We start from the raw sequence: 15,583 nt of genomic DNA on the forward strand, positions 1-15,583 counted from the left end.
GAAGCACTTCTGCGGGGGAGACCACCTCACCTGGGAAGGACAGGCAGGGAAGCAATCCTCTGCTCTCCGCATCCCATTCATCTTCAGGAGGCTCCAGGATTTGTGACAACCTGCCCCCCTCCCACGTCCCCCCCACCTCACCCACCCCAGAGGAGGCTGAATTGGACTCCAACACGACAGTAGCACAAAGCAGCAAGCATTGACGAGCCCCTATGGATGGTGTTGGCACAGCAAGAGCCTCAGACCTCATCACACAAATATGAAAATTGAAATTCATGCAGAGCTTTACCTCATTGCGGGGTTCCGCGGTTAAATCCAGAAGAAAGCGTTCTACACTGTAAGTTAATAGGAAGGTCAGGGTAAAATGCCAGTGGTTTGAGTGATGGATGTGACCGGCAGAAACCGCGAAGCTGCACACAGTTGAGAGGTAGGGCCTCGAGCATTATTTAAGAGTTGATGGTGCACCCTCGTTCTGGAAGATCCATCCACCTGAGTGAGCAAGTGGCTATTAACCAAAAGCAGACATTTTAGACAGAGAAGCTGAGTACTGGGTCTGGTGACGCAGGTGTGAAGGGGCCCATGGGGGGCAGGGGTGTCTACCCACAGCCTTTGCTGCTATAAATGGAAAGGAATTAACTCTGTGTTTGGATAGAGATGAATCTGCTCTCATAAATCAGGGCTGGACCAAGGCCTCGGGCCTGGAGTGATCCTACCGCATATCCATCCCAGACAGCCCCCAATAGCCCACGCGTGGACTTAACAAGGGCCAAACAACCTGGCTTTGGGTGATGGAGGATGTGACCAGCCTGCTGAGGATAGAGAGTGGAACCCTGTCCCTGGGAATAGAAAGATGGTTTTTCCAAAGCCAGTATACATCCCAGAAAAGAAAGACTCCACATTCCTAGACCACCAGGCTGTGCCCATCAGCCCTATATGCCACTCAGAATCTTCTGGGTTCCACCACTTCCTCCCACTACCTGTCCTCAGGTCCCCATGGCCTATCCAAGCAGGCTGACCAGATCTGCTTCAGGATGAAGAATGAAATGGCCCAGGAAACCCCCCAACACACGTAGACACACAGGGCATTATAATCCCCAGCGGGCAGTCCTGAGGCATTTCCTGACCTTCCCTAGGTGAACCCACGGGTCACAGCATTAGCCACTCAGAGCTGTGGCCAGGTGGATGCACATCCTTCCATGGCATTCCCTTTTTAGCCTTCACTCCTGGTAGTGGCAGCATGGCTTCTCAGGAAAGCCTCTCAGAATTATTGGGACTAGTGACGTGAACCCAGTAAGGCCTCTTGCCCAGTGCTTTTCAATTGACCTTCATCAAGTTTGACTCCCACCATCTCTAATATTGCTTCTGTTACTTTGGGGTGAAATCAATGTATAAGGCGGTCAGTGGAGGTGGGCCATTTTATTGCACTGTCCTGGGCTTTGGACTTCCGGTTAAGACTCCATTGAGAGAGCTAAGTTAAATGAACTCAAAATGCCACCCTTTCAGGATTACCTTCCCACCTCCTGGGAACCAAGCTGGACAAGAACAGACATTCCAAGGGTTTCACCTGCCTCCTGGTGACATGCCCTAAGAATTTTCCAGTGTGTGTGGAGGGGTGATTCTCAGGTTGGGGAACAGGAGCGTAGCCCAGCTTGTCCCAGACAGCCTGATTAGCCTGGGTCTTCCAGGTCTCTGTCCCTGCTTGATTTCTGGTGCCAACCCATGCTTCTGAGAGAGGCCAGGCATGCTAAAGCTGAGTCACCTTCTCCCTCCAGGTTTCCTGTCCAGAAAGGGCCCTTTTGAGCACTGGAGCTGGAATCATGGAGTGTGCTGGTGGCTCCACTGTGAGACCATTGGCTGCTGAGCCCCCTGTGGGCTTAGCCCAGACAAACCAGGGCAGGGGGTGGCCCCCTCCATCCCTCAGCTGGGATCTTCTCCTGCACACTCACCTCAGCAGGGGACTCGTGGGGAGAAGGCCTGGATCAGTGCTAAGGGAAATTTTAAAAGAAGTTAAAAATATGGCTCTCAAGCAAAATAGAATGAACAGACACCCACAATTTTATTCAGCTCATCAATTAAGGAGGGAGCCAGAAAGTCGGAAATGCTGATTCAAATGGCATTTGAAGTACTGGGATTTATATAGTCCATTGGGAAAGACACACTAAAATAGATTTTTAATGTTTGAGACATATCCAGTTAATGTCCTACAGAGCAATGAATCCTGATTCTTTCCTCTCACTGGACAGGAATCATTTGCATCTCCACTGGACACCTGCAGTGTGACATGGAACTTCACACAATCTGAGCCCTTAATCAACAGTAAATGTCAAAGTCAGACAACAGCCGCATCCTCCTAGAAATATAAAAAAAAAAAATCTTAGGGTCACCCTATGAAACAAAACTTTCAGATGACATTGGAAAATCACCCAATCATTTTCTTGGCCTTATTTTGAGATTTTGGAGAGGTTTTTTAAATTGCAAACGTATAACTACCCCTGCAAAAACAAGTCAAATCATGCACTCTGCTGTGCCAGCTCTGCAAGATCAGGGACCTTGGTCATGAAGCACTCCTAGGATTTGGAGGAGAGTAGTCACTATGCCAGCAGGACCTCTGCCCTGAGGCTTTATCTTCAGCGAGGTGCATTCGGTCCTCTAGCGTTTTATGTATTTATGTGTCTTGTATTTTTATGTATTTATGTGTCTTGTATCTCTAAGCACATTGCAAACTTTTTGATGGTAGAGTACACGATTTATAAATCCATAGACCTTTAGAAAAATAGGTCCCCTGGGATTTTTTTTTTTTAAGATTTTATTTATTTATTCATGAGAGACAGAGAGAGAGAGAGAGAGAGAGAGAGAGAGATGCGCAGAAACAGGCAGAGAGAGAAGCAGGCTCCATGCAGGGAGCCCGATGCAGGACTGGATCCAGGTCTCCAGTATCATACCTTGGGCTGAAGGTGGTGCTAAACCACTGAGCCACCCGGGCTGCCCGATCCTCTGGGATTTTTAATCCAATGCTCTAATGTTTAGATAGCCTGTACCCCAGCTTTATTAAAGGACTTGCCTCAACCCACTGGCTAGAAGGTGCAGAACCAAGAGAAACAAAAGAGCTCTAGACCTCTGCCCCAGATTCTCCCCAGGCTTCTTCCTCTGTCCCAGGCATGACTTTGAATGCAATATGTATGGGTAGGGTGGAAGGAAGGAAGGAAGGAAGGAAGGAAGGAAGGAAGGAAGGAAGGAAGGAAGGAAGGAAGAAAGGAAGGAAGGAAGAAGGGGAGAAGGGGGAAAGGAGGGGGAAGGGAGGGGAGAAGGGAGCAGGGAAGGAAGGAAGGAAGGGAGGAAGGAAGGAAGGGGGAAGGCAGATGTCAGTGGATGGGTGAGTGGGTAGGTGGATGGGTAAACAGGGGGGTGAGTAGGTGGATGGAGCAATGGGTAGATGGGTGGTTAGTTGAATAAATGAATGGATTGATAGTAAATATATTTAAATTTAAAGAAGAAAAAAACTTGTGACCAAAACTACAATTATTCTCATTTCTGGGAAAAGAAGACAAAATTAATTAATCCTAACTTTACAAAATTTCTTCTCCACTGTCTTGCTCTTGAATTTTTTGTGTTAAGGATGGGCAGCCTCCAGGGGGATGGAGAGGTGGCAATGCCTTCATTGTTTGCATGGTTCTCGATCCTGGCTGCGCGTTGAAATTTCCTGGTACTGGCCTCCACCTGAGGCCAATTGAATCAATTGGCCCCTAGGAATGGGGTCCTGGCATCACATTTGTATTACAGCATCTCACGATAATAATCACTGGCAGTTGCAGTGAGAGGTTAAGTAAGTCCAAGGGTCAAAGGCTGGCTGGGCCTGCCTTTGTTTGACTGGGAAGAGCTGCTGCGCCAGGGGGTTACCGTGACTTAAGAGCTGTGCTCCCCACTTGGGCTCTGAACTAACCAGCCCAATAAAAGTACCTTTCTCCAGGCCACCTTGGAAGAGCTGAAGCCGGCAGGCCTTGCGCAGGCTGAGTGAGGAAGCCTCCCTCTTAGGCAAGGATGAGTGGCAGGCTGTTCAATGACTCTTGCTGCAGTCAGCCTCCAAGAGATAGGAGATGGCATTGCTGCCTAAGAAAAATCTGATTTCAAGAGAAAACTGCAGCCCAGCCTATTAGCCCCCTGCTGGAGCCTGGGGCAGAGCCTCAGTGTTGGAGGGGATTGGAGCCCACACTCTACCTAGAGTTTTTCTGTTTAATTTTCTTTTAATTTGTAGTTTTGTCCTTCCAAGATTTCCTAGTGGAGGATCTTTTATCAAGATTTACTACAAAGAGGGGACATATGACCCTGTCCGAATCCTTTGTGCTACCGCTTTGAAGATACCATCCATTACGTGATTTAGCCACTTACAAGGAGCCTTAACAACATGTCCCTAGAAGAGTTAATGGCGGGAAAATGTTTCTTTCTTTGAACACATAAGGTAATCCTTTATTTGGGCAGTTGGAACTTTTTTACTTCCACACCACTTCTTGCTATCCCAGGCCTCTTGGAGAAGAAGCTTCAGTTCTCCTAAACCTCAGTGGCATGAGTTTTCATCTTTCTTTTATTTTTTCTGCGTAAGTATTTAGTAGGTATCTATGGGAGACCAGGCACTTGACATATATTGTTTCCTTTAAACTGGGCCAGAGAGCATCCCATGACGTGAACTCCTGCGGGAACGCACACCTGCCATGGTTGGCATTTGACCAGTTTTTACAAGCCTTTAGACCACTCTTGTAGAGTAGCTGCTGGTTCAGAAAAGGAAGCTTGGGAACCACTGCCCCCTCCTCATGGAGCTCCAGGGCCTGGGGCTGTTCCTTTCCCCACCTCCTCATGCTCTTCTCTGTGTTCTAGCTTCTCCAGGCCTCAGTTTGCCCTGCAGGCATCCGGTCTTGCCAGCCTACTCTGAACCACACAGCAGGACCTGGGCTCTGAGTCTCATGGGGCCAACTCCCACAGAAGGGGAACTGGCTGGCCCTGCCTGGGTCCACCCTGGTCCAATGGGTTCTGGCCACAGGCTGGGCATGGCCTACAAACAGGGATGCCAGGGCAAAGGGTGGGTGAGGGCTGCAGGAGGACAAGGGCTGCCAAACAGATTGAATCATGTGACGTGCCAGGCTCAGTACATGGCACAAAGTCAAGGTTCAGTATCACGTGGTTCTTGTTGGACCAATGTAGTTGGTCCAGGTGTAGCTCAATGACAGAAACAGTGAGTGTCTCATTGGCATTAATTAGGAAACTTGGCAACATTTTTCAATCTAAAAATCAATCAACTTTATTAGGTATAATTTATACACAATAAGCTACATTCATTTGAAGTATATGATTTGATGAGCTTTGACACCACTTTGCTCACTTTGATGAGCAAAGATACAGACTGAACTGCATTATTCCAAACGTTCCCTCCTGCCCTGGTACTGTCCACTCTCTCTTTACCCCCTATCTCAGGCAGCCACTAATCTTCTTCTGTCACTAGAGCTTCATTTGAGCTTTCTAGAACTTTATATACATGAATTCATACCATGTGTACTCTTGTGTCTGGCTGCTTTCCCTCAGGCTAATCATTTTGAGATCCATCCATGTTGTGGTATGTGTCCGAATACATTCTTTTTCCTTACTGAGTAATATTATTCCGGAGTACTGACAATGCTCATTTGCTCATTGATTTGTCTCAGTGAACACTCAGCAGGTAAGGTCAGCCCTAGGACGGAGTAGTGAATGGCAGATGCAGTCTGCCTTCATCGGGCTGACCCACCATCGGGCTCATGGAGTGTTAGACATCAAGCACCCAGCTCGCTATTTGATGACCACCATCTTAAGGCTACAAGGAGGCCTTCAGGTATGTGCGTTCTGAGGACCAAAGAAGTAGGCTTGTGGGAGGAACATTTGAGCCAAGGTATGAAGGGGTATCCCCGAGACAAAGATGTCAGAGCAGCACCTGGGTGGATGGACTAGTCTGGCTCAAGTTCTGAGGTGGGGGAGGACTGGAATTATCCAAGTGACAGAAGGGTTTTAAGCAGAGGAGTGGTATCATTACATACTCAGACCTAAGCGGCAGTAGCAGGCATGGGAGACCCACCAGTGAAGGGCCATTGCCATAACACGGGGCAGAGCCAGCAATGGTATAAATTAGCGTCAGGACATAAGGGTAAAGATGGACAGATTTGTGGAGCATTTAGGACACAGAATGTACTTTTGTTTAGGATCCCATAGGTGGGGGATCCCTGGGTGGCTCAGCGGTTTGGCGCCTGCCTTTGGCCCAGGGCGCGATCCTGGAGTCCCAGGATCGAGTCCCACGTCGGGCTCCCGGCATGGACCCTGCTTCTTCTTCTGCCTGTGTCTCTGCCTCTCTCTCTCTCTCTCTCTCTGTGTCTATCATAAATAAATAAATCTTTAAAAAAAAAAAAAAAAAGGATCCCATAGGTGTTGGGGAGACCCCGATGCCTGGAGGAGGCCTGGCTGGCAGTGTTCCCTGGGTTCCCCAACCTTGATGCTGGGCTTCCTCCCTATTCTGGTCAGCTCAGGTGGCCATAGCAAATACCTCAGACAGTGGGGGTTAACAACAGACATTTATTTCTCATGATTCTAGGGGCTGGGAAGTCCAAGAGCAACATGCCAGCCAATCTGGTGTCTGGTAAGGGCCTACTTCCTGGTTTGTAGATGGCTACCTTCTCCTTGTAGCCTCACATAGCAAAGGGCAGAGAGAAAAGGAAAGCAAGCTCTCTCTTGTCTTCTTATAAAGACATTGATCCCATCATGAGGGCTCTACCCTCATGACATAATCACCTCCCAAAGGCCTGCCTTGTAATACCATGGCCTTCAGGATTTGGGCTTCAATATATGAATTTGGGGGGTAGAGGTGGGGAACGACACATAAACATTTGGTCCATAAAACTCCTTCACCTCTTCTCTTGGATTTCCCAGTTGCTCTGGAAGCCCAACCTCTCTGTGACTGTGGGCCTACATCTACCCCAGGCACCATCATGCCTAGGCACCCAGCCCTTTAGCACCTCCTACAGGAGGCCAGCTCCTGCATCCCAGGTTCCCAGGCTGGAAAGTGAGGCTTTCTGGAAACCCCAGAGTTCTGGATTCACTCTGCAGGGACTCATGATCTGCCTTCCCCTGCAAGTATCAAAAACAGCTCAATGGCTCCAGTGGCTTCCTCTCCACCTAGACCCAAGGCTGCAGCTCTCATGGAAGCTTCACTCCAGACCACAGGGAGTCTCTCCACAACCCTAATGTATGTTCTATCCCCCTGGGTTCTCTCACTCCTGTTCTATTGCCACTAAAGCAAGACATTTCCCTCTTGACCCTATCTACCAACGCATCTTCCAGTGTTGCTGCTGTGCCCTGCCCTTGGGATATGTTTGGTTCCATGCCTAGTGCCCCATGGGCAAGTCTTGTTCATTGCTGGCCCTTCCCTGAGCACCAGACCATCGAAGCCTGAGACAGTCTGGAGGAAAGAAGGACAGTGGCCTCTCATTGCCCCCGACAGCAGGGCGCCCTGGCACCAAGCTTATCTGGACCACTGTTGTTGGGTTGGCCTCACCCTCTAACACCCAGCCCTGATCTGGCCCACTGCCCTGGCCAGGTCCAGGTGTTCCTCCATGTCCTTGACCTTTGTCTCATACTGTTTCTTTATCCTGAGGACCACAGACTCCTCTTATAACCAGACTCCTCTTATAACTCCTCTTATAACTTATAACCAAGAGGAATGGCTAGATCAGGGTATTTAACTTGGCTGACCCAATCAGAAATCCTTACCTGTGAAGACCATGTGAGTCCAGGATCATATACACATGGAGCACTCTCAACGATTGGCATACAAGGATTGGATGGGAGTCAAATGTTACTGAAAGACCATATTTCCATGCAGTCTCTTTTTGTCAGCAATTCTACATAATACCCAGCTTCATGATATCCTTTATATGGAATTTCACTTCACAGCTCAAAATTATGTACTTAATTACCTGAAGCTTCATTTGCCATGATTAATGGCTCAGTCCTGCTAAGGTGACACCTGGCAACAGTCATCTATTTACAGGAAGTTGATGGTGGCTACATGAGGAAGCCAAATCATACCATTTGTTTATAAATCTGATCAAAGATGTAAAACATTGGTTTTAACTAAATATCTTAGACAGACCAAAGCCACAGGCCAAGGAAGCCACTTTTCACTGAATACTCCAGAGCCAGATGATCATTAAGGTTCCTCGCAGCCATCCGGCATCATGGTCCCTCTTCAGCCATGAAAGCAGATGCGCATCCTCTCTGTGGAGCACATCCAACCAGGTGCTCTGCTTTTTTGCTCTCTTGCCAGCATGACATTAATGCATTTCTACTTCATTATATTTAATGCTTCTAGTTAAACTGACTTCTTTAAAGAGGAAAGACTAATTTGCATGCGAATGCAAACAGAACAAACATAAGTACATGCTGGAAGAAGGAAGGAAGGGGTTTACTATTTATCAAGACAGCAATAGAGACAGCTCTTTTTCCACATAAAAGTACTGGTATTGGTTCTTCATGTTTATGCAGCACTTAACAATTTGCTAGAGCTGCCACAAACGTGATCTTTTTATATCAAGAGGACTTCTATGATGTGACTTGCATTCCTGTGCTAAGTGGAAGAGTCTTAGCCAGGGAATCAGGGGACCCGCTCATGCCTCCCCAGGCTCCAAACCAAGCCCCCGTTCAAGTCCTTGCAAGCTTTTTCCACGCTGTGCATCTAGAAACAAATCCTTGTTTCTCATTCCCACCTCCCATGGGGAAAGAGGCTAGTGAAGCATGAGTAATTTACTTGCTATGTTTTGGGAGAAGGGGATTAGGACCTGGATTGTGGCCTCATTACTTTGGATCCCAAAGAGGCTAGTGCTCAAGCATAATGTGAAGCCTGGGGTTGTGTTACTTGACACTTATGCCAGGCTTGCCAGAACCTGAGACTTTTTAAAAATAGGAAGAAAATATTATTTTTTCTGGTCACCATTTAGAAAAAAACAATTTGCCACTGACTTCACTAAACATGCCATCACTGAGCTAAAAACAAACATAAAATGTTTGGATTTTTTTTTTAAAGATTTTATTTATTTATGAAAGACACAGAGAGAGGCAGAGACACAGGCAGAGGGAGAAGCAGGCTCCCGCAAGGAATCCGATGTGGGACTCGATCCCTGGGCCCCGGGATCACGACCTGAGCTGAAGGCAGACACTCAACCACTGAGCTGCCCAGGTGCCCCAGAAATGTTTGGATTCTGATGAAGGATTCCTCCCAAATGAGGATGCAACCAGATACTGCACATAGAGTGGTAAGGTCTGGGATGCTCAAGCTAGAGGGGACCACAGAGACCACCTTGCCCGATGTTCCCATTTAATAGATGGGCACATCGAAGCCCAGACACTGGAATGGCTACCTGAGGTCAGGTGCTCTGGCAAGTGTGGCAGAGCCTGGGCTAGACTCCAGGCCTCCTGACTCCCAGGCCTGTGTCCTTCCACCACCTCTGCTTCTCAGATGGGACACGTGCCCCAGGAGTCAGGAGGTGGTGACCTCAGGGTTGTGCAGAGCCCAGGCCACACATGCCACACCATCTGGAGCATCAGTTCTACAGACACGTTTTAGGGAAAACAAATATCAAAGCAAAACACATTGGCATCTGCTGAATAGAATGAAAATTTCGCATGAACTTTAAAATTAGCACAAAGTTCTACACATAAACTTTGGCCACATGGTAGGCTAGTGTTGGTGGGAGCCCCAGGCCCAACCACGTTGGGATGGAGATACTTGGCCAGGGTGACGGGGCAGTGAAGGTGGAGACAGGCTGTACTCAAACATTCTCCATCAACACACAACCCCTGGCACCCTTGGGATGGAAGAACATGCTTTGTTTAGCAGATGCTTCCTGCTAGTTCGAGAAGACTTGAGAAAGTGGGTAAAGAAAGTCTGATCCCTCCCTGAAGTACCTCTGAGGTAGAGTTTCTGTTTCTCTCCACTGGCATCACAGCACCCAACTGAGAAAGGGGTGCTCTTGAGGAAGGGGCTGCCCTGAAGGAGCAGAGCAGCAGCCACGGGGCTGAGCCCGACACGGGCCTGTCCACAGCTGGCCTGGTTATGAGGCTGCTCCTGGCCCCAGGGCCTGGTGGCAGAAACTGTTTCCTCCCTCACAGAGAGCTCCTGAGGGGGCAGGCGGCTCCTCTCACAGAGGGGAGAAAGAACTTACTTGCTCTGTTGGAAGAAATGTTTGAGGAAAGTTAGCATGTCCCAGGCAAGGGAGCAAGGCTGTGTTTTCCAGTTAAGTGCCTTAAAAAACTCTGCACATCACATCCATCATCAGTGTGAAGGTCCAACTTTTCTTTCATATCGCACTGCTGATGGGTTTACTTATTTAAACAAACACCATAAGGCTCTGGCTAACACAGTGAGAGAACCTGTGTGTAAGGGAAGAAAATCTCTGTATGAGGAGGAGGCAAATGACGGGGCGGAAAAAGGAAGAGGTGATAGCAGGGAGCTCCATGCTTGTTGTTACACCTGGGACCTAGGAAATATGGGACACAGGATGCCGAGAGTCTCCCTGTGGGGACCTCCCAGGGCAGAGACAGGCCCTGACCCTTAGAATGACTGCTCTGTATTTTTACAACCTCTAGGACATCTTTTCCTGGAAAAGTTTTCCTCTACTCTTGAGGAGAGGCCCATGCTACTGAGCTTTAATGTTACTAACCAGAGTTTTTAAGGAGTAGATTGTGTGCTCCCTCTTCCTGGAGCCACTTTCACCACCCTCAACACCTGGCCCTCACTTCCTCAGGTGTTTACACAGCTGACATTCTCAGCAAGGCCTCCTGTAACCATCCTCTTGCAAATCAATCCCCTTTCCTGGCATTCTTCTATCTTCTGTATGTGCTTTATTTATCTATTGAGCAGTAATCACTGCTTATTTCTCTATATTTACTTATCTATAGTTTGAATTTTTTGCCTTTCTGCAATAGCATGCATGCTTTGAAAGCAGCAATTGTGGTCTTGTTTTCTTTACTGGATTCCCATAAAACTGAGCCCACCACGTAGACTCTATTTAGAAACTTCCATTTTCTAAAGTACCTTCCTGTACAGAACACCTAAAGATGATGGGGAAAATATTTAAAGCATCCTTTTGATTACAGCAGTAAGCACAAATCTGGGAACATTGGAATCTGTGTTTTTTGATCCCTGATGGCTGAGAACAAAGTCAGTAGATTAAATGTAAAGAGAAGGGGCCATAGCCAGACGTCTGGTCAGGCTGGGAGGTCAGGAACTGTCATTTCTGAAGGGTGACAGCTCAGGTGAACTGGAAATAGGTGAACTGGAAAAAGCCCATCCTGCAGAGGAATGTGGAAGAGATCATTGTCTGCTTGTGCCTTGGTTCTGAGGAAGCAGGAGAAAAAAAAAAAACATGCCTCCTGAAAATTCCTAGCTACTAGCCAGCACTTACAGATCTGGAGTCCAAGTTCCCATTGTACGAATAGCCTTAAAATTGCCAAAAAATAAAAATAAAAAAAATAAAAAATGTAGTGACCCCAGATTGTGTGTGTGTTACTTTAGAATATAACACAATATGTTAATTATACTTCAATAACAAAAGAATTCAATGGGGTTCTATTTACTAAGAATGACTAATCAAAAACAAAATAGAAAAAATCATACTCATAATAAAAAGAAAAAAATTAAATAAATGAAACCAAAGACCTAGAGACGAAAAATCAAGTTTTAATTCAGTGAGTTGCATGAGAATCTGCAGTTCCAGTTTCTACCCTGCTCCATTTCTTTTTTAAAAGGTTTTTTTTTTAAGGTTTTATTTATTTATTTGAGAGAGAGAGAGAGAGAGAATGAGTGGAAGGAGGGGCAGAAGAAGAAGGAGAAGCAGACTTCCCTGCTGAGCATGGAGCCCAACTTGGAGCTTGATCCCAGAACTCCAGGATCATGGCCTGAGCCCAAGGCAGACACTTAACTGACTGAGCCACCCAGGCACCCCCGCCTGACTCCATTTCTAATAAAAACTTAACTGCATTGTATTAAAGCAAGATGGGTATAACCACATTGTTTTAAGTAATACTTTTAAGGTTCAGGAAATCTAATATCAGTATATATAGTTCATTTATGTAGCTATTTACACTTTACGGAGAACTTTCACATACATTATTTCATTTATCTCATAAAATAGGCTAATTCTTTAAGCAATCATTTAAAATTAGAATTTAAAGGAATTTAGGAAGAAAAAAATGCTTAAGTCACTAAATATATGAGTAAACAAGCCACTGTGAGACAATCAGCAAAAGCTACAGACTACAAAATAAGTACTACAAAAACAAGTAGGACAATCTTCAAGTATAGAAAAAAAACTAAGTATATTATGTTTAAAGAAATAAAAAAGAATGTCAGACAAATACAGAACCACAGTACAAGAGGTCATAAAATCACTAGGCAGATCCTGAAAGGACCAAACAGAACTTTTAGAAAGGAAAAATAGAATTGATATTATCAACTCAAAGCATGAGCTAAATAGCATGTAAGATACAGCCAAGGAGAGAATTAGTGAAGGGGAAGATGGATATTAAGAAATGACACACTAAACTATAGAGAAAGAGAGAGAGAAACAAAGATGGAAAATATGAAAAGGAAGTATCAAAAGAAATAAAGGATGAAGAAAGAAGATCCAAAATACATCTTTTTAGAATACTGGGAAGACATCACAGAAACAGTGGAGACAAGCTACTATTTGTAAAAATAATGACCAAGAATTTTCCAGAACTGATGAAAGATACCAATCTTCAGAGTCCTTAGATTCAGCAATACCAAGGAATCTGCACACCCAGACAAACTACAAAACCCTAAAACATGCCCTCCCTCTGTTCCAAAGATATTAAAAGTTCCTAGACAGGAAGATGGGGACACCTGGGTGGCTCAGGGGTTGAGCGTCTACCTTTGGCTCAGGGCATGATCCTGGACTACTGGGATTGAGTCCTGCATCAGGTTCCCTGCATGGAGCCTGTTTCTCCCTCTGCCTGTGCCTGTGTCTCTGCCTCTCTCTGTGTGTGTCTCTTGTGAATAAATAAATAAAATATTTTTAAAAAATAGAGAAAGACGGGAAGATGTATTACTGACAAGGAAGTAATAATTCAATGGAATCAACAATAATAGTATCCAGAAAATAACAGAACAATACTTTCAATGTCCTAAGAGAAAATATCTATTATACGGACTGAATAGGCTAGTAACAAATGAAGCCAAATATCAGTGTCTTACTACACAAAGATTTTTTTCATGCTTACTGCAAATATCCTACAAATCAGATAACCCTCTAAGGCAACCTACCACTATCCAGGGACTCACAAATCTAGGCTTCCTACATCTTGTGGCTCCACCATCTCAGCACATAGATTGCAGAACCAACAAAGAAGGGGAGGAGAAAACCAGAGTCATGCTGGATATTCTCATTGCCTCAGCCCAGAAATGACGCATGATTTCTGTTCACAATATATTGGCCAGAACTAGTCGCACAGCCCCACCCAATTAAAAAGGAGGATGTACAGGTATGTGTATGTGTGTTGGGAGAAGAATCATAAATATTCAGGGAGCATTACCTCCTGCCACTCTTTCAAGAACAAAAGCAAAGTAAAAACATTTTCAGATAAACCAAAGCTGATAGAATCTGTTACCAACAGATTTTCACTAAAGGAACTTCCTAAAAAGGATGTAATTTAGGAATTGGGGATAATCTTCCCAAAATTTCTCAGATACAAAAAGGAATGGTAGACAAATGAATGGCAGATCTGGAAAAAAAAATCCAAATAATTGTTAACTGTATAAAACAATAGCAATGGTGCCTAATCTGTGAGGTTAAAAAAAAGCTCAAGTTGGAACCTGAATCCTGGATACATGTAATGTAATCCTGCAGGGGTATGATTGATGTTACAATGTTTTATGTGTTTTATAAAAGTTTCCTTTTAGAATTTTAGAGGTGTTTGTTAAGTTGAAAATAGACACTAAAATATCTGGGATAACTACTAAAATAATACAGCTAAAATTCATAATTTTCAGGGAGTAGAACATGTGACTTTTGGTCTCAGGGTTGTGAGTTTGAGCTCCATGTTGGGTGTAGAGATTACTTAAAAAAATCTTTTTTAAAAATTAAAAAATAAAGTAACATGCATAACTTCCAAACTGTTGGGGGCGGCGGGGGGAGGGGTTGGGATATAATCAATCCAACAGAAGGCAAGAAAAAATGGGGTTGGGGGTGGGCAGACAAGAAAGATAAAATAGGTAGTACAAAATAAGATAGTATAAATGAATAAAAATATATCAGCAATCAAAACAAATGTAAATAACCAAACTCAAACTAATAGACAAAGATGATCAGATCCTGTTTATTTAGATCCCGTGATATTCTATCTGTGAGAGCTATATCTGATCGTAACAGTGGCCTATGTGCCAAGCACTGTTCTGAGTACACTAGAAATGTTAATTCATTTACTCCTCTCAGAAGCCCAATGAGACAGACACAATTTTGATAAGAAAACTAAGTCACTAAGAAGTTAAATAGCTTGGTAATCTAACTTGAGTGGCAGAGTGGTGACTTGAACCCAGGCAAACTCCTTCTGGAGTCTATACTTTTTACCTCCATATTATACCCCCTCTTAGAGAGGGCCCTAGAAGGCAGGAAAGCAAAATAACAGAGAAAGATATATCAGTTAAATATTAACCAAAAGAAAGCTGGCATAATGACATATTAGACTTTCAGGAAAAAAGTATTCTTGAAGATAAAAAAAATAAAGTCCAATTCATTAGAAGCTTTAATAGTTTCAGACTTGTTTGTCCTTCATAACATCATTTTAAAATCCACAGAGTAAAAATTGACAGACCTACAGAGAAAGGTTGACAAATACACCAACAGAGTGGGACACTTAACTTACCTCTCTCAGTAGACAGAAAATCAATAAGGATGTAGAATATTTGAACAAGTTTAATCTGCAGGAGACATATGGAACACATGACCCAACAACCAAAGAATACGCATGCTTTTCCATGTATACATGGAACATTCATAAAAATCGATGTCATAGTAGACCATAAAACATCACTGAACAAAGCTCAAAGAATCCACATCCAAACCACAGTTCCTGACCACAATGCAATTACCTTAGAAATCAATAATAGTTCATAGCTAAAAATAGTAGCTTGATCAGAGGATAACAGCTCAGAGGAAGGATGTGTGAGGTTAAACCAAGAAGTAGAGCTGGGCAAGAGAAAGGAGGAGGGATTCTATAGATGTTTCTAATATCAGCAAAGAAGGAGTTGAAGACATCACCGAAGTTTATTGCTCAGGCAACCCGAGGTTGGCACAGCCATTAATCAAGAGCAAGGGAGAGCTGAAACAGAAGAGGTTTGAGGGGAGAAGATAAAGTATTGTCAGGACTGCAAGGAGACGAGGCGGGATGAAGGTTTGAAAACAGAACATCAGCACTGACTTCAGTGAGCAATTTCATTAGTGAACAGAGCAGAGAGGTCTGAATCCAGGCCGCAACGGTTTGAAGAATGAATAAGAGG

At 44.8% G+C, this 15,583-nt stretch overlaps 1 long non-coding RNA gene across 1 annotated transcript; it reads right to left on the bottom strand.

The window, feature by feature from the left end:
* Positions 1-2,032: 2,032 nt before the first annotated feature.
* LOC112660842 (uncharacterized) lies at positions 2,033-15,070 on the bottom strand. Its single transcript, XR_003137243.3, has 2 exons — positions 14,950-15,070; positions 2,033-2,350 (listed from the first exon to the last, which is right to left on the bottom strand). It is a non-coding gene; the product is annotated as an uncharacterized LOC112660842 (long non-coding RNA).
* Positions 15,071-15,583: the final 513 nt, after the last annotated feature.

The sequence above is a fragment of the Canis lupus genome, chromosome 4 (genome assembly GCF_003254725.2).
Source record: "Canis lupus dingo isolate Sandy chromosome 4, ASM325472v2, whole genome shotgun sequence".
In the NCBI taxonomy this organism is placed as follows: domain Eukaryota; kingdom Metazoa; phylum Chordata; class Mammalia; order Carnivora; family Canidae; genus Canis; species Canis lupus.